This window comes from Lycorma delicatula, chromosome 2 (assembly GCF_047948215.1).
Source record: "Lycorma delicatula isolate Av1 chromosome 2, ASM4794821v1, whole genome shotgun sequence".
NCBI lineage: Eukaryota > Metazoa > Arthropoda > Insecta > Hemiptera > Fulgoridae > Lycorma > Lycorma delicatula.
Window position 1 is genome coordinate 223,695,947 of NC_134456.1, and position 25,209 is coordinate 223,721,155.

General features: G+C 29.0%; 1 long non-coding RNA gene across 1 annotated transcript in view; it reads left to right on the forward strand.

Moving 5' to 3' along the window:
* Positions 1-15,086, forward strand: part of LOC142319689 (uncharacterized) — a 52,968-nt gene extending 37,882 nt beyond the window's left edge. The window contains exons 3-4 of the long non-coding RNA XR_012755256.1: positions 13,179-13,238; positions 14,687-15,086. This is a non-coding gene — a long non-coding RNA (uncharacterized LOC142319689). The remainder of the gene's footprint in view (positions 1-13,178; positions 13,239-14,686) is intronic.
* The last annotated feature ends 10,123 nt before the right edge of the window (positions 15,087-25,209 follow it).

Consider the following 25,209-nt stretch of genomic DNA (forward strand, 5'->3'; position numbering starts at 1 on the left):
TGTTTTATTATGTACATGGAATAATATTTTTTAGGTAAATGTTTATTTTTGTTTCTTCTCTTACAAATATTCATATAAAAAAGTTTAAAACCACACGCACTACGCGCATGTATATGTATATAAAATTAAATTTTATTGTGTTTTTTTTTTTTACTTCGTAAAAATGGTATAATTAAGAAAATATCAGTTATTGACGTAACTAACTTTATCGATAAAATGGTACGCCTAAATATTAATTTATCTATCTTTACCTGGTCCACTTGTACAACGTTTCTCGTTGTTCTTAAAATATCGCAAAACCGGAACAAAGCACAATATAACGCGACTAACAAAGACGCTTTTACAACATAACCAAACGTAAACGGAAAACAACTAACCGACTAATCTATATTTCGATTGCGGTATAGCCCAAATACACAGCATTTTATTATTAACAGAAAGAACGGGTTTTTTCTGAGAAAAAAATTACAAACAGTGTGGAAAAAACATTCGTTTACGGTTTCGTATAATTTTTACTAGAGTCCTGATAATCGGACGTTGGCACTAAAAGTGTTAATAAATATATTTGGCTGTCCGAGATTAAAATATAGGCTAAGAAATAAATAAATATATTTTATTACTTTATTAGTAAAATTGAGTTTTTTAATCTGTTATCGTTAATGAAATAAGTGGCAGCTTAGTTGTGCATGATACTCGATTTGTATGCACCAGCTTAGCCTATTTGTACTACGACCTCGTAAATAAAAAATAAAAAATAAAAAAATACATTATAAATTCTATTTTAGTATATAAGGAAAAAACACGAATAATCAGTAAGCGAATAACACTTTAAAAACAAAAGATCCTTTTGCAAAGTGCGTTTTTAATGAAGAGAAACGTTTTCCCACGCGAGGGATTTACGTTTGTTTATATGTGACTTTTAATTTATCGGGTCGTTCGCTAACCTCATGGACTCTTCGAAACAGCTGATCATCGTACTTGGCAACTGGCTATTGTGTCACTACCTGGATTGACTGACTGACTACGTATCTGAGCTCCCGTTAAAGCCCAACAGGGCATGGACGGGGGGGGGGGGGTGGCGACGGAAAGTCACTAGGCGGGTGTTTTCCCTACGGGGTTGGGATGTACTTATCTAAGGCACAGCTTGTCTTTATACCTGTTCTGTTTGTCCCTAAATACTTACGAGCGGGTCACCGAAATCGTTGTTCGGCTTGTGTACATTACACAACGATTAATAATTTTTTTTTGTCTTTTTTTTGTCCAAAGCTTCTAATCTTTTCTTCTCAGATACTCCGATCGTCCAAGTTTCACTTCCATATAAAGCGACACTCCAAACATACACTTTCAAAAATCTTTTCCTGACATTTAAATTAATTTTTGATGTAAACAAATTATATTTCTGACTGAAGGCTCGTTTCGCTTGTGCTATTCGGCATTTTATATCGCTTCTGCTTCGTCCATCTTTAGTAATTCTACTTCCCAAATAACAAAATTCTTCTACCTCCATAATCATATTTAAACGATTCCTCATAGGTGAAATTATAAATAATGTGACGAGAGAGTAACGTTACACAAAAATCAGATTTCAAGAACATACGTCTGTACGCATCCGTTGTAAGATTTTCTAACGTCTCTAATAATCAAAATTCTAAGTATTCTCAAGGAACAGCAGCTTATATAAACTTTCCGTTGTTGACCTTTCCTCAGTTTTTTCTCGAAAAATATTGTATTTGATGTACGTCTTCTATTCCTAGTTAATTGTTCCTTGAATTGAAAAAAAAATTCCTTTTCAGATAATTTACTGTAACTAACATGTATTTTTTTAAACGACCTTGCTATTTATAAAGTATTACTAATTCCGTAATCAAACATGCCACTCACCTGTTCGTTAGGAGGGATATATGCCACTATCGCGTTGTATTTGTTCGTACAGATTCACACTTTCGTACTCCATGTAAGTTCGTATAAATTGGAATCTATCATTGCCCTGTTTGTTTCGCACTCTCGATTGTTTTTCAGCGGCCGAAAGCGATAAAATCCTTTTTGGTATTTGGGCCCTTAATACTACCGACGAATTCTCAGAACGATTGACATGGCAGTTGTTAAAATAATAATTCCTATTATATTTTCTGCTAAGTTCACTATAGTTTCTGTGTTGAATACCGCTTACCTTTTCTTAGCTTTATTCTTTTATCGTTTGTCGACGCGTTTCCAAAATACTTCATTGTCAAAACTTAATTTAAAATTTTTGTTAATCTTTATATAACGTTTAGTCAGCGCCCCTCCTTATATTTGACGTCATGCCTTATCTTTATTTTCTGTTTAGCTTCCGGAACCACCGTAAGGTATTACTTCAGATGATGATATGCGTGAATGTAAATGAAGTGTAATGTTGTACAGTCTCAGGTCGACCGTTACTGAGATGTGTGGTTAATTGAAACCCAGCCACCTAAGACACCTGTATCCGCGATATAATATTGAAATCCGTATAAAAGTTACCGTCTACTAGGACTTGAACCTAAAAACTCTCGACTTCGAAATCGGCGATTTGCGATGACGAATTCACCATTAGACCAACCTGTTGCCTTATCTGGCCTTCTTCTTGTTTATTTGTAATTAATTTTTATACTTATCTTTTAATTTTATTTATCTATTTTCTGCTTTTAATAAATTGAGGTTGAAAAGGACACACGCTTGTCTGTTGATCTGTTCATTTATGATCGTTTTGTTGTTACTCTTTAATTTAAAGGTTTTTAGATATTGTAATATGTTCATTCTTCTTCCTTTAACACATTTGTGAATGTATTTTTAAAAAATCTCATGTGTTAGTTACATCTTAATTTTAATTTTCTTTCCGTTTGTCAATATATGTTACACTGCATTTAACATTTTATTTTGGATATACACCATTACTTTCTATATATCTTTTTCTTCTATTTTACTTCTAAAAATCAATTACAAGATTTTAATTATGTAGCGCATTTAATAAAAGAAGGACATTCCCCGATGAAAATGGAAGCATCAATGAAATTAATTCACGAATTTGTGAATTCTCATTTTTTTCGTGGGAGAAAAATATACATCTATATAGAAAAATATTAGTGACATATTTCAACCTTTTTGGTCAACTCGTTTTAGATACAATATTGAATATCCCCCCCCCCAATATATTGATTGACTTAAAACTTTGGAATTTTTAATTCAGAATGGCAACAACTACCCTCCCTTTTTTAATTTTCTCCAAAATTTAATGGCATCTAGCCCCTTATGTAGAAACTTTTTGGGCCATTTTCGAAGAAAATGTTCGTTCAGCCGCTAATTACACTTAGATATTAATCAAAATACAGGCCAACAAATGTACATACATCTTTCCGAAATTTCCACGGATTTTTAAAAAACCGTTTTTTGGACTCGGGGGGTTATGAAACGTCGACATTTGCAAAAAAACCCGATATCGAAATTTTGGACCGATGAATATGTTATACAAACTCTTTGTAGTTGTAGCCTTTACATAGAAGCAATAGAGCTGCAGTCGATAAAGTAAAGATATCGGTATTTCTAAAAATATGTTATAAAACATGCCCTAATTAAATAATAATTGAAAAAAAAACAAAATAGTGTTTAGTGCAGAAGTATGTACACAATTTAAGTATGCAAGTGAGCATACTTCCCATGATTTACTGTAGAAACGGTATAGGCTGCAATGAACCCGTTCTGTTTATCAACCTTCTCTGTCTCATGCCGTCCTCGCATTACTTACTCGCTGACTAATCTTTTCACCTTGTACATCCAGCTAACACAAAAAATTATTACCTCTAAAATACCTCTGCAAAATATTCCTCTGTCACCGTACGATCAAAAAATATTTTATAAATATTTTGCAATGCCTATTGAACTATATTATTTTTCATTTATTAAATAATATTTATTACTTTAAAAAAAAAATATTTTATTACTTTTATTTATTATTAAACATTTCATTTTAATCACAATTTGAATTTTTTTGTTTAAGTTTGTACATACGAGTTAGCATTATTCTTGTTTACATTACTTTAAACAAATTGTGGTCTATATCTTATAATATTACATCTATAAAAACATCGGTGAGCTTGATAAACTCGCATAAGATTATTTTTTTTTTTGTTTAACTTCCGGGACCACTGTTATGTATTGTTTCACAGTATGTTATGAATGATTTGTAGCATGTGTGAAAATGCCATGCCTGACTGGGATTCGAACCCGGGACCACCGGGTGTGTACTATTCATTAGAAACCGATTACAAAAACGGTGGCTGGGTATAGTATTCAGCCTTGAATTATCAATCTCCCACATGCAGTTAGGGTTAACAATCTCTGCCAATCTAACACCTAAAATGCATCGGATAAACAATATAAAACATTTTCTGAAATGATCCAAAGATAGTGATCACAAATGACCCAGGCTAAATTAAAGTTTGATATGACGGTGTTGAAAATATGGCAAAATATAATTTTCTTGGTAAATAAGTAAATTTTGTATATTTATTCTCTTCAATTGATTAATTACTTTCATCGTGAATATTAAATGTATTTTATTTCATGAATATTATATACATTATTTGGGTAGTTAATTAGAAGTGGCTACTTAATAGTGAAGTGGGTTTCTCTTTTTGGGTTGTTAAAAGTAAATAGTTTCATAAGGTAAATAAGTTGTAGTGTTTTGAATTATTGATGTAAAGGCAACCTTTTGATTATTGTTTATCCATTGATTATTTTGTCTGATTTTCATGCGATTATCATTCAAATGTATCAAATTCATTTTTACATCTCTTGTCATGTATGATTTCAATTTTTGCTTTTTGTTGAACCGGTTTGAAATTGTTGACTTTGATTGAGTAGCTTTACCTACAATAATGTGCTTTTTCATTCACACTTACTGGCTTTTCACTGCAACTATCAACATCATGTTTTATTATGGAATTTTCAGAATATTGATGTTTGACATCGATGAATTAATGTTCACTGAAATAATAAATTTGGGTTTTTTTCATTTTCATTATTGTATAATTTTGTTTTTTCACATTTTTTACATTTTTTTAGGGGATGATGCCTTTTGGTTGAGCATATTCATTGGTTTCGGATTATCTTAATACATTATGATGTAAGGTAAAAGTAATACTTCATTTCTTTTGTGAATAGCAACATCTAATCTGATAAAATTCACATTCAAGTCTTTAGGAAAATTAACAATGTGTTTTTTTTTTTTTACCATTTCCAGCAAATCCTTTTGCATTTTGCTAACAGTGAATGTGACTTTTTCATGTTTTATTCCAAATACTAGTGATATGCCACAGTCAATGTACAAGTTTATTGTTGAAATGTTGGAAACTGAACTGATCATAGAGTAAAGTTGTGGAAAATAAGTTGTGTGAAGTTGTGGCCAATAACAGTTTCTTGATCATGATCCAATCATTTTCTATTTAAAGAATCATCAGTGAAAACATTGCATTTTCCATCAAAATAACACAACATACCCGATGATGTTAGAATGTAAAATTTTTAAGTAATTTCTTAGAACGGAAATTACAAGTACAACCTATCAACATGGTCATGTAATGCTAGTCTTTGAAATCTGTATGGTGTATTCTTATGGTGTATTCATATTTGTTTCTTTTGGAACTTTGATTTGCAATATTTTACATATTGCTGGTACATTTAAAAGACTGCAATTCTTTTGTTCTTATGACTTTGAAGAGTAGCTATAAGGCATTTTGGCAGGCAGGCTCTAACAAGTTCAATGTGGAACTTGAAGAAATAATATGGCACTATATATAACATATTGATAATTATCAAAATTACCAAGCAGCACCTAAAACTAAACAATTTAAATTAGTTTTAACAAATAAAAAGATTTAAAACAAATATGCAGTGTTAATTGTAGTATAATAATAATAATAATAATAATAAAAAATTATGTTTGTAGGTATGTCAGTTTGACTCAAGAGTGTGGTCGATTTTTGAGCCCTATGTATTTTAAAAACATATTTATCGGTGATTCATGCAAACATGATAAACCTTCCAAGATAAAAAACTTATGACAAACAATTAGTTTAGGAAAAGTATGAAAAAAAGCACGCTATTCAATTGTTAAGAACATTTATTTAAAGTAACATTATTTTGGTATTTATTATTTTGTAATTGAATCCAAATGTAAAAAACAAATGGTTTAGAAGAAACACGAAAATGTAAGCTACTCAATCATTAAGAGCAAAATCTATTATTTTGCTATTTAATTATTTAGTATTTAAAACAGTTTGCTTAACTTTAATCCCCTTTATTCATATTGACCATTCACTCCAAAAGTGGAATGATTCAGGAATCATGAGGTGTTTAATATTTTTACTCAGTTGTTTAAACGATTATTTTGTTTACTCTTTAATTTATTTATTGTATATACAGTGAAAACAAAAACAAAATGTAATAAAATGAGTAGACCTGGAAATGTAACCATTCTTTATAATGATCCTGATCTGACTTCCACTTTCAGATTACTACATTGATTGGGCACTATGGTCATGGCTTATCGCAGATTATGTATAATAGAAAATGATTTTGGAATCGAACTTACACCACCATTATAACTGGTAGTGTGGCAGCCAGGGTTGATGTGATAGCAGGTGTAAAGAGACCCTTCTCTACTCACTATACACTTTACTATGTAATATTGAGAGTAACAAATAGTATTCAGTCTCTTTGTACATCATTTTTTTTTGGATTCAGAACAAACAATTGTTTTTTTGGGTCTTTTTTCAACTAAAAATGTTTTGTTTTTTTTGGAAGAGGATAAAGTATTATTTTTTCTGGTAGTAAATTGGAATTGATGTGATCTATTCATATTGAGTTAAGGTTATCTAGACAAATTCTTCTGATTTTGGTTTGGTTATCATGCTTAGTAGTAATCCATAATGCAGATAGTGTGTTCAAATATTTTTTTGCTAGAATTAATGATTCATCTATTGTATTTATTAAAATCACTGCTAATTTTTCCCCTGATTTATTTCAATTTTCAGATATTCTTCTAGTTCTTCAATAAATTCAATTATGCTTCCTGATAGTGGTCTATGTATTACTATTAAGTGATGTTTTTTTTTAACTCTTGATAATTTCAATTTCTATAGATTTTGCTTTTTATAGTTTTGACTTTTGGATTGTATACCTTACATTCTCTTTTATAAATATTATAATTCCATTTTCTTTTTAATGTTCTCTGTATTGATATTTTATTATATCCATTTACATTATAAACATTACTTTTACATAAATTGACTTCTGATAGACAAATTATGTATTTTTCAATTCTCATTCTTTTTAATTGCATATTTAGTGTACACCAGTTTATATTAAGCGGTTTCTGTTTAATGAGGATTATATTTAGATTAGGCTTGTATTTATTATTTGTACTGTTGTATTTTCCAATTTGTATTATATATTTTTTCATTATTTATTAATATTTCATGATCTTGCATTTTCAGATTCATTTTCGTTTGAGTATGTAAATAAATTTGTATAGTGTTATATATACTTTTTGTCCAATGAAGAAACATCAAAACCAGTATATATAAAATTGTGACTAAGCTTGGTCCTTTTCCGGTGAGTGGGTACCACTTTTTTCAAAAAGTAACAAAGTACCCATATTTTTTTTGTTTTTTAATAACCAAATTAACCTCCAAAACATAATTTTTATTAAAATAACCCAATAGCTCTTTAGGGTCACATTCCTTCTTATTGTGATTTTTAGCTCACCACCATAAACTTTCATTACTTTGGGTATATGCATCTGTTTTTGGATCAACAAAGTTTTCACTATGGTTTTCTGTATCACGTTTGTAATTAGTCAAGGTTGCCGAGCAAAAAGAGTGTAGGATAAGTTTGGTTAGATTATATTTATAATTTCTCTACAAATGCCCACTGATTTGAAAGAATTCTGCCCGTATTGTATTTTCTTTTTGAAAATGAGGACTTGCCTATATCTACTGTCATTTGTGTAAGTATATAATTCATACCTTCTAAATCTTCTATACAATCAAATGCTTTTCATAAATCTGATATGATTTTAGTACCTGGTTCAATACATGCTACAACTGTAGACATTAATGTCTCCTTTGTTCTATCAGGAACAGCACACATGAAACATTTTTTTGTTTCATGATAAATTTCTCCAAAAACCCGCTATTGTGGTAACATTCAATCTCTATTGTATTTTCTTTTAGAAAACAGAGACTCATCAATACTACAATTGTTCCAGGTCCACCTAGTTTTGTAATAATTTAAAGGCACATATCTCAGTAATAAATATAATAATAATTATTTAAAAAAATGTTATTTGGTTATTGTTATATAAATGTAAAAATGTTTTTATTATTTTTAAAAACAAAAAGAAAACAGTTGTACCCGCTTACTGAAAAAGGTCCTTAATCTTTTATTTGCTTTATATAAAAATTATATTTGGATTTAGTTGGATTTGGAGTTGGTTTTACTATATGTTCTTATCAGATGTATAGTTTTGATTTCCAGAAAAATCTTTTTTGTTGATTTGTAAAGTTTTTGATGTAAGTAAATCTTTGGTTTATAGATACATATTTTTTTTGTTGATTCATTTCCATTCCTCTTTTTTGACTGAGATATGATCTATTGTTTCTCATAGTCCTGACCATTAAAAAAAGACTTTTCCTTGAAGAACTAAATGGATTCCTTCCCAAAAGAATTTTTTTTATTGATTTGTGAAGCTTTCATGCATAACAAATATTCTGTTCATCCAGTTTGTTCTCTACATCTGAATTTGTTATAATTGTTTTTCTTTAGTTATAAATTTTAATCCTTGTTTGAGTTATATATGAATTTTACTATGATATTTCCTTCTGTTTATCTTTAATTTATTTTATTGGGCATGTGTCTGTAGATTTCCTCTATGTCTTTTCCCCCAACTTGTTCATCATGTTTCTTTTCTATTTTATAAATAATTTGTTGTAGGTTTTTGTTGTTTTGCTTCTTTATATGAGGATTAGTTTTTTGTTGGTTATGTTAGAATATTTTGATTCTATTTGACGTTTCTTGCATTTTTATTTCTTTCTCTTTTTCTTCTTCTTGTAGTTTGGTGAATTGTTTTTTAAATTCATAGATTTCTTTTTTATTAATATTTTTGGGAAAGTTGTTTTTGTATATTAAATTTTTGTTGAAGATTTTTGTTTTGTTATTTTATTTTACTTTTTAATTCTTTAAAGGACTGTTTGGAGTTTGTGTCATGACATTCAGTTTCTTGTTTATTAATTTTTCATTGCTGAACAATCTATTGTAACTTAGGATACACGTAAACCCTCTGGTTATGAACCAGCCGTGTTGTCAGAGGTGAAAAGAAAAAAGAGGTTTAAATTAGCTCGTGTTCATAATGAGGCAAGGAGTTTGCAGAGAGCTGTTAACTAGAAGAGTTCACTCAGACCTTAGTACCTGGTGATTATGAGGGAAGGTGGTAATTTAGCGAAGATAAGCCTTTTATTATTTTTCATGAAATAAGTAGTTATGTGTTAGCTCAATAAAAAAAGTCATAACTACCAAAAAAACATTAAAAAAGTAACCATTATATAAAGAAAATTACATAACGAAGCTGTTTTACTGGTTATCATGTTAGTTATGTTTTTTTGGTGAACGAAATGCTGTGACTTTTCATAAGAAGCTTAATAACCATTACTGTAAATAATTCCATTTATCATTTTCTTGCGTGTTTTCTTCACTCTTGTGTTTGAGGTTTTAGTGGAAATTCACGTGACTCTCAAATGGGAAGTTTTGCTGAGTATTTACTTACATGAGAAACTTTACAAATACATTCAATGGTTGTTTGAGTAAATTTAAAATTCTTTTGAAAGAAAATAAAAATGCATCTGACAGACTAAAAAACCATATAAAATTGAGGCTAAGGTTCAGGTACATAATCCACCAGATGAACCAGTTATGAAAGTAAATTTTCAGAACCTCCTCTAAAGAGCCTTTGATGCCATTTTCTTCTCAGGTGATCTTACTTACCAAACCAGAGAGACCATTTAAAACAACATAAGGGGTGACTGTTTCTCCTTTTTCACATAATTTTAGACAATGAAGCAATTTTTAGGATGGAGAAGAAGATAAATGGTTGGCTAAAAGGCAAAGTCGGAAATTAATCTCTTACATAAATAAATTGATTTGCAGTGAAGCATCAAGGATATTTGAGTCCTTGAGTTTCTATGATTGTTAAACGATCTGAACCCTATTTGTATATATCTGTAAGAAACCCATTTTCCCCAAGATGATATTTTAAATTAAGAAAGTGTAATATTCATCTGTGAGATCAACCTTCAAGTGTAAGGGTCAGAGGTCACAATCAGAATGAAGTACCCATTAGATTACTCTCTGCAACATACACTTACCAAACTTTCACTGGAAAGAGGATGACATAATGCAATTAATTGCCCAGCTTCCTCCACCCACTACCCTATTACTAATGGGTAACTAATGCACATAATGCTCTTTGGGGATTAGACTGAATAAATCCCCGAGGAAGAGAGTTGGAAAAGCTCTTTATAAATACTGAAATAGTTATATTAAATAATGGCTCAGGAACTTGTTTTAATGCCAGAAGCTTAATGAAATCCTGCATAGATTTATAGTTGCATCGATTGCATCAAAGTACTCTTTCAAGGTTTTGAAAAAACCTTCACAAAAGTGACCACTTTTGGTGCAAATTCAACCGGTGCTCTAATGAAAATGAATCCCGTCTGTAAAAGATGGTTATTCAACAAGGCAGCTTGAACAAGCTTCATTGCTAACAGAAACCTCCCAGAAAAAACTAGAGTTATTGAAATTGATGTCATCACAATAACTGATTTTATATTTGACTCGGCTTTAAGACTTATTTACAGAACATCTGGGAACCCAGGAAACCACCTTGAATGGTGGAATAATGAGATTTGTGAAGTGATCAAAAAAAAAAAAAACATACAATGCTTTCAAGAAATGTCCAACATTAAAAACTTTAGTTGCCTTTAAAAAATACAGTATTTGCAAAAAGGTGTAAGAGATTAAAAAAAAATTATTGCAACAACGTGTGATCCATTAGCAGAAATATGACTGCAGCAGACATTTGAAAGAAAGTGAAGGCTTTCTGTGAGAATACATACTTTCACCCAGGCATGGCCAACATATGGCCCGTGTAATGAATTTATGCAGCCTGTGAAAAATTTTTCAATATTAGCTTTTTTTTTATAAGCAATTAAATAGTGGAAAATACAGAAATTTAAAAAACTTGCCAAGAAATATTTAGTAATATTCAGCTCAAAATATATTTGTGAACAAACCTATTTTTTAATGAATCTAAATAAAAGTACAACAAATTCCATAATAAAATTTTGTTTACTCGAATTGTTTTTGTATTTAATATTTTTTAATTTTAATATTCCGTTTGGCCCATAGTAAACAGTTTTTTTTCTAATTCAGTTTGGAGGCAAAAACTGTTAGCTACACCTGCTTTAACCAAATACATTGCCTTCAATCTAAAGACATATAGCAGATTCATCAAATGAAATTCCTGAACCATTAGCCACTCAATTTGAAGAATTTAGTAAAATGGTCAATTTTGATCTATGATGATCAATTCCACACCAGCTGGAATACGGTATTGTGAGTAAGCAATTAAACATGAAGTTGCTTTGCCTGATACTTTAGCAAATGACTTATAATTGAAACTTCAGTGTAAATCTATGATGAAAATTACAAAACTATGTCCCACTCGCTATATTTGGTTGTTTACCTTTTCTTACTTAAACATCTATTGTATTTGCATATAATTCCAAGTTAATTATGTTAATATTACAGTTTTTGCTGTCACTGCAAAACAAATAGCCTTCAATAATGTTATTAAATGTTATCTTTCTGGTAGGATTGTTTTCAAGTAATAGCCTTCTGTCAAATGCTAAAAAATATGCAGTGCATTTTATTACAAGCTAATCATGGAAATGTTTCAAAATATTAATATCGCCTCTTGTTACAAAATCTAGGTATCTCGCATTTTCAGATTTGAATATTTACAAAACCTAACTTGAAAAAACATTTCTGAACCTTAAGATTTTACTGAATAAATATTGTTTTTGTTGCTGGACTAACAATTCACGAGAGAATTGTTATGAGCCGTACTTCTGATGATTTATCATGCAAATTTATTTTGATTGATTGTATGATGTTATATTTATTAACTCGACCAAGAATGAAAGCAAAAATTTTTATAACGATTATTAATATCAATAATGGAACTTTTGATATATGACATTTTAGATAACTAAAAATACTTTTTCTTAAATGTAATTTTAAAATGATAAAAAAATTATTTATTAATATCAAGAATGACAGATGTAATAATAATATTGGTGAACTTTCATGCGACTACAATAATAAAAATATAACTCTCATTAATAGAAGAGTATTAGTTGAAAAATAACATGTTATAATGAACTTCTTATTTAAGTTAGCTGAAAGCATACAGAAAATTCAAGGTAATCAACAAATTTTTGTGATGAAATTTTTTACTTGAGCTTTCAAACATGAAAAACTTTGAAAAATAAAATATAATAATATTATGAATTAAAAATTAGAGGTGTATCTTATGAAAATTATGTTTAATTTTGTGAATAGTACTTTGTAAATCTGAGGAAGATGTAACTGTAAAAATGTAAAATAATCTCAAATTTTAGAGAAGTGTTAAATTATATTTTAGTCATCATCGCAGATGACTGTGTACTGTCTTATCATATAATTTGCTTCAATAATTTATGAACGCTTCATTTATTTTTGTAAAATTATAACACAAATAAAGCAATTATGATTAACTAAGACTGTGAATGGATATCCTTTCCAGATTTATTTCACCCGTCGTTCTATTTGTTTGAGAAAATTGTATTAATTTCAAGAGTTTGCAGGAAAGCAATGTTAGGCCTTTCAACTAAAAATCAAAAAGTGTTTTAAGGACATCTAACAATAACAGTTCATTGTGCTGCAACTGTCAGAATAGAAAAAAATATATTGCTATCATATAATATAATGCTATCATATAGCAGCACGTATGAAAATTAATACGCAATTATTATTTTAGTATTTTTATTTTTATATTTTTATTACAGAATAACTTCAATCATGACTGAGGATGCAGGATCCATGAAGTACTTTAATGAAAAATTAAGGTAAGGTATGCCATCTCAATATACTGTACTAGGTGTTTTATTTAAAAAAAATTAAATATAATTTTAACAATACAGCGGAATAATATGAATTTTAAAAAAGAATAATTTCAGTAAAGTAAATATAGATATCGGTATTTAATTAATTTTTTTGTTAATTTTTATTTTAGAATTGTTTCTAACTTAATGTTATAATTTAGCATTAGGAAAGTGTATGAAGATAAAAAAAATTGTAGGTACAAATTTTCTGGATTAAACACTTTGTCTACTCGGCAACTTTTTCAACTAATATCCTCATTTTCTGATTCTTTTATAAAACATTTATCGATAGAGTGTGATTAATTGAAATGTGCTAAAAGTGAAAGTACATTTGAAAGTGAAAGTAAATGAGTGAAAGTACATTTCTACAGCACTAACAGCAGGACTTACAGCAGTAGATGAGTAGAGTGATGTAATTACTGAAGGTCAAATATTCAGAAAGAAGTAATCTTTAAAATGTTATAGAAACTATTCAGGAAAGTTGAGCAATTCTTATACTTATCCTCTCTCCTTTTCTGTTTAGCTTCTGGAACAACCGTAAGATATTACTTAAGAGGATGAATGAGGACGATGTGAATGAAGTGTAGTCTTTTACAGTCTCAGGTCGACCACTCCTGAGAAGTGTGGTTAATTGAAACCCAATCGCTAAAGAACACCGGTATCCATGATCTATATTCAAATCTGTATAAAAGTAACTAGGATTTGAACCTTAGAACTCTCAACTTCAAAATCAACAGATTTGCGATGATGAGTTAACCACTAGACCAGCCCGGTGGGCACTTACCCTGGGAAAATAAACGTATCTTTACCTTCATATAAATAGTCTGTATCTATTTTTAAAAGTATAGGCTTTAATTAAACTTTTAAATTATAATTTCAACCATTTTGTCCACCTCTATGATAGAGTGGTAACATTTGGCATGATTCTTTTTCTTAAGTGGATAATAGTAATAATCACAAAAGTGTAATCAAGGAATAAACTCTCGCCAGTCTTGGCTCTAGTTTCCTGTTATAAATTGTCATTAAAAACAAAAGCTTACCTTTTATCTTTACCAAAAATTTGTGCAATTATATCTATCAGTAATGCTGGTAGATAATGAAGAAAGAACTTAAAAATGCTGAATTTAAATTTGTCCTTTACCAGAATGAGAATGGGAATTGTATAGGCAAAGATGGAAATTGACCACAATCTTTTGCCAAGTTTACAGAAATTATTCCATGTCATTGGATTTTGTGTGCCTTAATTCGTTGGTGGATCTTTAATACTGTCCTTTTTTGTTCTGTAACAAATTTTTTAAAAGTTTTATGGTAACAATACAGAAAAATAGTATAAGATTAGCTTATTTCAGTTTGAAAAATATCTCATTAGTATTACAGTAATTATATTTCCTCAAAATTCTAAACTTTTGAAGTTACAGGAAGTAGTAAACCTGCAGATTCAAGCTACAGCTACACAAATTCAACTAAGAAATATACTACAAATGGATTCTTATGCACTTTATAATGTAAACATAAACAGACTGCAGTAAACAACTGAACACCTTTTTTTCTCATATTAAACTTACTCGAAAATTCACTAAGTTCCTGCTGAATATCCTATTTAGATTGTACAGGCAATGAAAGTGTACCTAATAGTAGATGAAGGATTAGGTAATTAATGTCTCTGAAGGATTAGGTAATTAGTGTCTTTGTAAATACAAAATTTGTTAATGGTATATATGTAAAAAATCTTAATGTAAAATATTAAAGTTTCTGTTTTTCACAAGATTTTGTCATACTGTTCTGAATTCAGAAAGAAATTCATAAGTGTATTTTTACAGCAATGTTAATGGGCTTAATTTTAATATTACTCCAAGTAAAAATATTTTATTGCAAACCTTGAAGAAAATCCTTAAAAATACAGCAACATTCTGAAGTAACTTTACTCTTATCTGAGAGCATTTTTAGGTGATTTTTTTAAAAATAAATATTTAAAGGTTTTTTTTAATAAATATTTTTCAGTTTTTTAACATCCTATTGTGTTTTCTTTACTAAAGAGTTCCTAACCTAATATAATATGTTTAACAATCATACATTCACTCTTTCTCGGATTATATTGTCTTATATAGATTATATGAGAAGACCCAACTACAATCAATCAACAATTTTTATGTGTATACAACAATCAATTGTAATTGATAAGCACTTACTTCTGAAATGTGAGCTACTACAAAACTGAAGGAACAGAACTTCTGGAGCATTTCTCTACATGTAATTAATTATTCTGATTTGGTAGGCCAGGTTGTAAGTCTTGCTAGGAACTAGAATTGTGCTAAAGATTCAGAAGAATAGTAGTACAAAAAAGCTTTTAGGCTGAAATCTGGTTCTCTCAAATTTAATGCGAAAAACAATCAATGACTAAAACTATTTTTATATATTGCGACTCCTTTAGAGAAGTGGTAGTTAAATTTAAAGTACATTTAACTTTATTTGTACCTTCGTTATCCATAAATTATGAACACTGGATTAACACAAATTGCAAAAAGAATTTCAGAAAAAGTGCACATTAGATTTGAAAATATGTACTACCTGTTTATTATAACTAATAATTAAAGGTGAAATTAACCAAAAAGCAAATATAAATGTAAAAAGTACCCTATTGTATATAATAACGCCAACATTTCTGGGTAAAACATAAAGTTTAACTTAAATGGTTGAACCCAAGAAAAGACTGAACGCAATTAAAACAAGGTAAATCAAGAGTATCGTGCAGAAAAAAGACTGAAAATTAGATTTCCAAACTATAGTTAAAATAAATAAAGTTAGAGAAAATGTTAGACTTGAATAGACACAATTCAAATCTGATCCTGAATGTACATTTCCTGAATGTACAATGAGATATTGTTATCAGCCTAAAATTACTATAGTAAATGATTACAAATTAACAATCAAAATTTACCTTAAAAATTGAACAGATATAAAATACCTATGCGATATTCTAAATGCAAAATGAAACAAAAATAAAAACAATATAAAGATTAACATGAAATAACGAATTGCTGTACGTTAAAAGTCATAAATAGAGTTAAAAGTCACACATTACAGTTAAAATCAAATATTTGAATCCAGATATTCGGCCTTAAGAAATTGTAGACATTAATATTTTGGATATTAACTCCTAGTTTAAACTTGGGACACAATACAGCATAACAGACATAGTCCACAAGGATGTGATATATTGTTAGTTGGCAGTCGCAACAAACATAGACTGGTGCATCGGTCTGATTCATGAGGTGTCCATGAGTAAATTTAGTGTGCCCTATTCACATACCTCCTCTCAACGGTTAATCCTGCATGAGGAATTCTACGATGACATAGTGTTCTTAACTGGACGAAGTTTTTTGTAGATGGTAGTTTTCCATTCATTTTATCTTTCAAGATAACAGGCAAGGTCATCAGAAACAATGCGATTAGTTGAAGTGGGCTACAAACTAGCCAATTTTGCTGCACTATCAGCTTGCTCATTTCTTGAAATTCCAACATGTCTGGTGCTCCAGCAGAAGCTCACACTTGTGTTACACTGTTTTATCTCAGATATGATAGAGTGAATCTCACAGACGCCAACTTGTCTGGTAGCACTAATCGCCTGCAAGCCACTCATGGAATCTGAACAGATGACTACGTGTCATATGTTTGGTTAATTATACTTAAGGCTTTATTAATAGCATACAACTCTGCGACAAAAATGCTGACTATGCTGGGAAGGCCAAACACATGAGTATGTTCTATTGCCAACCACAGAAGCACAACCAACAGAATTATCGTGTTTAGATCCATCTGTATGAACTATAGCATCAGAATTCATGCTGTTTATAATATTATAAAACTTTTTGTAAGGTAACCGGATGTGTGTAGTTTTTATATACAAAAACTAAAACAATAATTTACAGGAGAAGGCCGCTAAAGGAGGTAATAACATTGAATAACAGTAGTACTGGAGGTATCTGAAAATCTAGAGCTAAAAAAAGTGCTGAGCTCTGTTGCCTAGCGGAGCAGCATATCTTGGCTGTTTCTGAAGTAACAGAAAAAAGTTTCTGGACATGCGCCAAGTATGATATAGAAGTAGGGATGCTGAACTCTAGAATAGATTGATGCATGAGAATCTATCAGACAAAGATGACCAAAGTGTATGACTCATCATTCAATAATCAGAGATTCAAGTTCTGCCTCAGTCAATCAATTATAGTAGCTTTGCTTCTTCGAGCACATCATCCACCACCCGTCATAGATATCTCGTGATGGTGGAAGGAACTTGGAAGCCTGGGAGGACAGAAATTGTGTATCAGTTAAAAAAAATGTTAATACTGGTGATGAATCTTGGATATTTGACTATGACCCTGAAACAAAATGCCACAGCAAGGAGTGGTACACTTCAAACTCACCACGTCCCAAAAAAGCAAAAATGAACAGATTAAAAATCAAAATCATGATAATTTGTTTCTTCGATAGTAATGGCATTGTCCATAAGGAGTTTTTGCCTACAGGACAGACTGTAAATCAATATGTTTACCAAGAAATTCTTGAAAGACTGCAGAAAAGAGTTACTTGCACAAGACCAGTTGTAATTTCTTAAAAATTAAAATTGGTTCAATTTATGATTAAAAATATCTTTTTGTATTATAACTTTTATTAAAATTTAAAACTCACCTACAATTTAAATTCCATACTGAAGCAATTATTATGTTAGCTACCACATCAACAGGTATTATATCAGCTGTAACATTAGGATCACATTCCATTATTCTTATAAATCCAGTTGAATATCCAACACAAACTCCAGAAGTGCCATACAAATTATCAATCCAACCTGGGACAGGTTCTTTACTTGAACCTGTGACTGAAAAATATAAAACAAAAACTAGTTAATAAAGTAAATTTTTATTCAATAAACAGATTTTATTTGTCTCTTTATTCAATTTTTTTCAATAGTTGTTCGTAGACTAATTTAAATTAAACCCAGTTCCAGAGATAAAATATTTAAATTATGGGCCATAAAGATTATAGTTTTAATTTAAACATAAAACTCTGTTAAGAATGTCAAATAACTTCAAAAGGACTATTTATCCACTATTTAAAGGCATAATAACCCACAAAAAAGTTATGAATTATTTTCTTGTTCATTTCTAATCCAGCTGTATTCAATCATTGTGAAAATAATTTACTTATAAAAATGAAAATTCTTAAAATATTAGGTTGTTGAGTAGATGTTCTGATTTTCAGAAGACTGATTTCTATTTGGCAGAGTTTATTTGTAGTATAACTGATTCACTAAGCTTCTATTAATAGTTTCTGTAAAAAATTTAATATTGCCAATTTTTTAGATATTGGTTTTATGTACAGAAATACTTCACTAAATAAGGCTCCAGTTGTCATTGTCTGCACAAATAAAAGTACATCATGCTTATATATAAAGTAAAAGCATGTGTAAACAAACAATTTGTTTTGTTTCAAGTTAACCATTACATAGAAAAACAAATTACTGTACCACACACATAATAGCCTATAATATATACATAGTCAACGTTTGCTAACCATATCATAGAGAAATTAAATTAAATTAAAGTTATATCTACCAAAACTGGAAAACTTCCATAAATACACAAAACAAATGCTCAGATTTCAACACAAACAATATCAAGTATATATAAATTCACAGTGATAAAAGAAAGAAATGAACTGACATGTTTGAAATCTGACACATTTTTGTATCATTCTAAATATCTTTCTGCTTAACTCAAAAATACCACTTGTTCTTTTAAATAAAAATAGCATTGAGTTACTGAAGATTGCCTTAATAATGTTCAAAATATTTGAAAGCATTTATTTTAAATTTTCATTAATTTAGTTCAGATTGCCTTTAAAAGAGTCGATAATTCAAAAAACAATCTTTATTGCATACCACCACTGACAAACATAAAAAAAAAAAAAAAAACAGTTTTATATTAGGTACATTGTGAACATTTATTTAGATTTTGTATTCATAAAAAAAATTTTACTTTTATTATGTCTTTTATAGTTAGTATTAGTAGGCCTATTATTTTTGATCAAATTTAAATACTACATAAACTATATGGCACAGAGGTGTTTAATATTTGACAAAATTATAACTGAATAAATATCCAATTCTATTTAAACACCACATTAAAAAGAAAAAAAACTATCTAAAACCATGTTGGTTCTGCTTAAAAAATCTGATGTATTTTATGTAAACAAGTAATGTATTTCTAGATTAATAATTTCTTCTTCCAAACAAAAGAATTGGTCCTCCTCTTTCTCTTTTGTTAAACATAATTTTTTACATGTTTATAACTACCCCTCAGATTTTTTTCTATACACACTTTTTAACAATTCTCTTACTTTTTTTCATTTATTGTTTTCTTGTGTTTTACTTTTCTGTTGTTTTAAAGCTAAGCTATGAGTAATTTTAAATCTACTTAATTGTCTGCTAGTCATGATTAGGAGTTTGTTAGAATGCATCTCCTGAGTAATTCCTGTTTACCCCTACTCACTTAAAAGTAAGTTAGTTCAAGTTAGTTGTTCCCCCGCAAGGTATTTTAAGCTCAGCTCCATTTTTGTTTGTTCACATTACACATTTACTCTAAAAACAACAATTACAAATTATTTTCTATAGTTTAAATACTTTCTATCAGTGAAATTTATTAGTAATATAAATTTATTTATTTATGCTAATAAGAAGAAAGGAAATGGCAATAATCTAAAAATTCTTAGCTTACTGCATCTTCTAATGCTGATTGGACTTCTTATATTAGTAAGTTATACATTGAAGTGCTTATAACAGTAACTGAACTGTTGTACTGATATTGAATTATTTAAGAATATTTGGGACATTTATCTTGATTTCTACTTTTCCTTAATATGTCAGAATTTTCCTTCATCACTTATACTGTAATTTTTTTTTATGATTTCTAATCTCAGGCCAATTGTTTTTGGACATTGAAAATAACTGAGCCCCAAATTATCAAAGATAAACAGTGATATATGTATTCAAACCCAAATAGTAGTAATTACTTCTTTAATTGGATTTGAACCTAGGTTCAGCAACGTACATAACAATTCTTAAACTATGATTCTAATCACTAATCTATGCAGCAGCAGATTAGATAAAAATAACTAGCTGCTGGTATTCTGAAGAAGACTGAGAATTTATTTTAATTTTATCTGCCATATTAATTATTTTTTTATTAATTAATATAGAAGGTCCGGGAATAGAATACTTACTTATGCTGGGCCTTACAATAATAACAGGAAGCCCTTTACCATATTGTTTAATAAGACTTTCAGCAACCCTCTTAGTATATATGTATATATTAGGACAATCCTTTAAAAATCTGAAAAATAAATAAATAAATTTAGTCTTTTATTAAGACATATTAAACACATTTTTTTAGAATATCAGTAACTATTTGCAAGTATATGCCAACCACATATGAAATCATATTCATTTATTCTAATTTAAAAATTACATCTTAAACATTTGGCCCCTACATATGTATGACATGCATTTTAAGCGTATCTATATTTCTTATAGCATTCACTTCATCAACAGTGATGGGTGTAACTATTCAATTATTAAGTATTCATTCGTATACTGAATTCATAACAAAAAGAGCTTTTCAAAGAACTTTTTAATATGATCTTTCTGTGTCATGTTATATTCTGTCACTACAAATGAATAAATATGACAATATATTTTTACAATTTAAAACATTCTCATAAAGTAATCGTATCTGTATTCTTACTAGTCATTTTTCTGGTTTGGCTTTGTTTTCTAACAGAAGGTAAATATTTTGAATAGATTTAATAAAAAATAAATAGAAAGTAATAATAAATAATGAAATTTAATACATTATTTTAAGTTAAAGAAATAATTGAATAAAATTACAGTATTATACTTGCTGAATCAGATTACTGAAATTATATAATGTATGGACATGAAGAGAAGTAATAATTAAAAACATTAAAACTGGGCAGGCACACCAAATGTTTTTTGTTGATGATTGTGTAGCTATTTATCATAGTTTAATAAAAAAATTCTTGTTAACACCTTTATTATTAAGACTATATTAATAGAATAGAGTTAAACAGATTATTAAAGTATTTAAAGCAATCACTAAAAAGTGAAATGTTAGTAATATGAACTTTCTAAGGCATAGACATGCAGTTGGGTATCTTTGCAACACATGCCCATGATCATTATTGTATATCAGTTTGGTTTAAGTAAAAAAAAATTTATAGTCTCTAAACTTACCGTAGATTTGAACTTTGTTGCTTAAGTTTTAATCATATTAACATTTCAAAGACACCGCTAATATGTATGCCACATTCCACAGAAAATAGGACTATTGAGAGAATGAGGCTGGCTGATACCACTGCAATTAAAGTAACTGAAGTAATTGATCCTGTTTATTGACCTATCATTGAAATAACTGAATCTGGGCTAGAAACAAGACAGGAATGTTATAAAAAGTGTATTTGAACTGCACAAAACCAAGGTCAGATTGTTTTTAGTACTGAATGAAACCAAAAAAAAATTAGTAGTTCTGTTAATATTCGTAAAGAAAATAATGGAAAAGACATTGAGAATGTTAAACAAAAAAAAGAAAACCTTGATTCCAATTCTTGAAAAGCAGAATCTCAAGCAACTGATAAAGAGAATTTAAATGTAGATTTAATAGAATCTTGTGATAACCATCTCGTTAATAATATTATCATAAATTCATCTGTCACCTCTGATCCTTCAGAAAATGTATTTTATATCAAAGATTTGGTTAAAAAGCTTATTACCAATGAAATCTGAAATAGTAGTTGATGCTTGCACATCTCATTAAAAAAAAAAAAAAACCTGTATTTTCCAAAGAAGAATGATGGGGTAAAAAGAATAAAGTCAAACAACATAAGTATAAATAAAAAAATGTCTGATGCTTATCATCAAAAAAGCAAAATTTGCACAGAAATAAAAATATATGGAGAAGAAAGAAAAACAGTTAATTATGCAACAAGTGTTGAAACAGTGAAGAAAAAGGCAAGCGTAAGAAAAACATAATAAAAAAATTTCTGATGAGATATTACCTGCGTATCAATATGGGCAACAAAGCTAAAATAAATACCAGTGATAGTGATGAATGTGATATAAATACCTATGAACTTTATTAATAATAATAGTTCTGACTTACCTAATTGTGAAAATTTTTGTGTTTGTAATTACATAATAGCTTTGTACGGTGGTTCAGAATTTTCTAGATTAGTTGTAAAGTATTAAAGATAATGAATATGAAGTAAATTCCATGAAACAAATATAAATATGAAGTAAATTCTATGGAAAGATGCCTAATTTTTGGAAGTGGTCTACAAAACGAGACCAAATCTTATGTGACAAAGAACATGTAGTGAAAAGTATCTTCTCCAATACTGGAAAATGTTAGAGGAATTTAGAGTTTTCCTTAAACTATGTTTAAATTTGTAGGCAAAATAGAATAATGAGAACTTTATGTAGGATAATTAGAAGTTCAGAGATTATTAATTTGTTTGGCTAACTCAAATTAATCCTTTTCCACGTACAATATTATTCATTACCTGCTAGTTATTGTTCATTCACTATTGATTTTGCACTTTCTAAATTTATGAACATTTATTGTTGTAATCTTATTCAAAAAATATTAAAATAGCTATTTTAATTTTTTAGTAATTTCTATAGAATATGTTACAGTACTATTTTTTCTAAATGACACTAAAGATTAAATTACTGAAAGTTAAAACTATTCAAGCTTCTAAAATTTTCATTCTCTGGAGCATTCATCCTATTAAACTTGGATTTTGATTATTGCACAGTCTTAATCATAGTTTTACAAATAAGGGTTCATCTTAATTAGTCTGGCAAAGATAATATTCCAGTTATGTGAAAAAGTTACTAAACATAAATATTAAATAGTATCTTTCATCTTTGAAACATACAGAAAACAGCAAAATAAGGTTATGATTGTTATCCGTAATAGTTAAAATCATTATGAACTACTGAGCAATAATTAGAGAAAAGGAACAAGTACTCTTGCTTTTGAAGATAGACTATAAGAAATCATTATTGCCATTTAAGTTGGTGCATACCTCCATCAACACATACACGAGTAACCTCAACAGAAAAACTCAGGGTTTTGTCAAACAAAATTCCAAGCCTTAATAACTTAATATAGACTAGTCATTATAAAAAATCATTATGGAAACATGTAAGTGACTTGAAGTGATGATGTTACCAAGGAGTTAGGGATAGCCCCCTTCTCCCTCTGTATCTCTCTAAATATCTTGTGTATATATATATACAAAACATATACTGGGTGGCTGAAAAGCAACTTACATCCTCCTCTAATTCTTTTTATGATTGAGATAATTGGTTTCAGTTTGTATTGTTCTTACTACTTGCACCAAAGGCTTACTTCATTGAAGTTATATATCATTCTTTTTAATTTTTGGGTGGTGGGGTTAAGGAGAAACTCAAAAATTTCAAACGAGACAACGGTCATTTGATATATCATTTTAAAGAGTTTGATAATATGAGATAAATTATGTAATTAAAACTAAATTCTGATTGCCCAAAATTCAGTTCCAGTTATCTCTATTATAAAAAACATTAGAGGGGATGGTTGTAAAGTTACTTTTCAGCCACCAGTATATATGTTTTGTTTTATCCACATTTAAAGACAAATGATAATATTCAGCCCTTGCAACTAATGAGACAATATCAATGCTTTATTTGCAGCATCAGAAATATTATTTAAGTAAAAATTATTATTTAATATAATTTATGAGTATAAACATATACATTACATTTATTACATATATATTTTTAACTTATTTAAATGAATATTATGAAGAACATAGCAAAGGCTTTAAAATAGTATTATTAGGTGAAAGTCATATGTCATTGATTCAAAGCTAGATGGATATTATTAGGTATTTTTAATAATGCTGTTGCAATACTGTGGTCCAGCCGGAATCCACATTGATATTCATGAAAGAAATTAAACGCAGATTTATACCTATAATGGTCTAATTACACCTGCATATACTAGTTTGTCAATGGTTCATGTTCATTCTGTTATGGGCGACAGTATTCATAGCATCATCAGCAGGAATATTAAGAAATGTTATACTTAATGTTGTCATCATTTTTGTGATGGTTCCAAGTAGTATTGTACCAGATATAATGAACGCCACCCAGTTTTATAAATTAGTTTGTCAATTGGACTTAATTTGAACATATGATGTACACCTATGGCAATAGTACTCAATAAAAATGTCTTACTAAAGATAAAAGTTTGTTTTAAAAAATTACTGCATTGTTATAAGATTTACAATAATTATTATTACATGGGTGTAAGTTGACCCAACTGCTGATCATCTCGGCATCTGTTATAATGATTAATTGTTTATCATCAATGGGTGGTTCATAAACTTTTTCTTCAATTTTACTTAAAAGACAGTTTGAGTAAGCTGTAGATATATGTACAAATGCCTGGAACAGCAAAATTAATTATATTTATTAAATCCTTATTTATATGCACATAACACATATAGTTTGAAAAAAACACTACTCATGATTATGAAAATTGTAATATGAAATGAATGGTAAATAAAACTTTTTTAATGTTCTCTACATATGATTCCTTTATCACGTGGTTTTTTTTTAATAATAATTGAATAATAATAGAATACATTAATGTATATTTATACTAATTGAACTTATTCAGCCATTATAATCATCTTCTGCTTCTCAAATTCCATGCCTGACTACTCCCTGTAAGTGCTTCACTTGTTTCCAAACCCTTATTAGTCTCCTATTCTTCAGCATGGTTTTATGAATCCACACTTACAAACTACATCT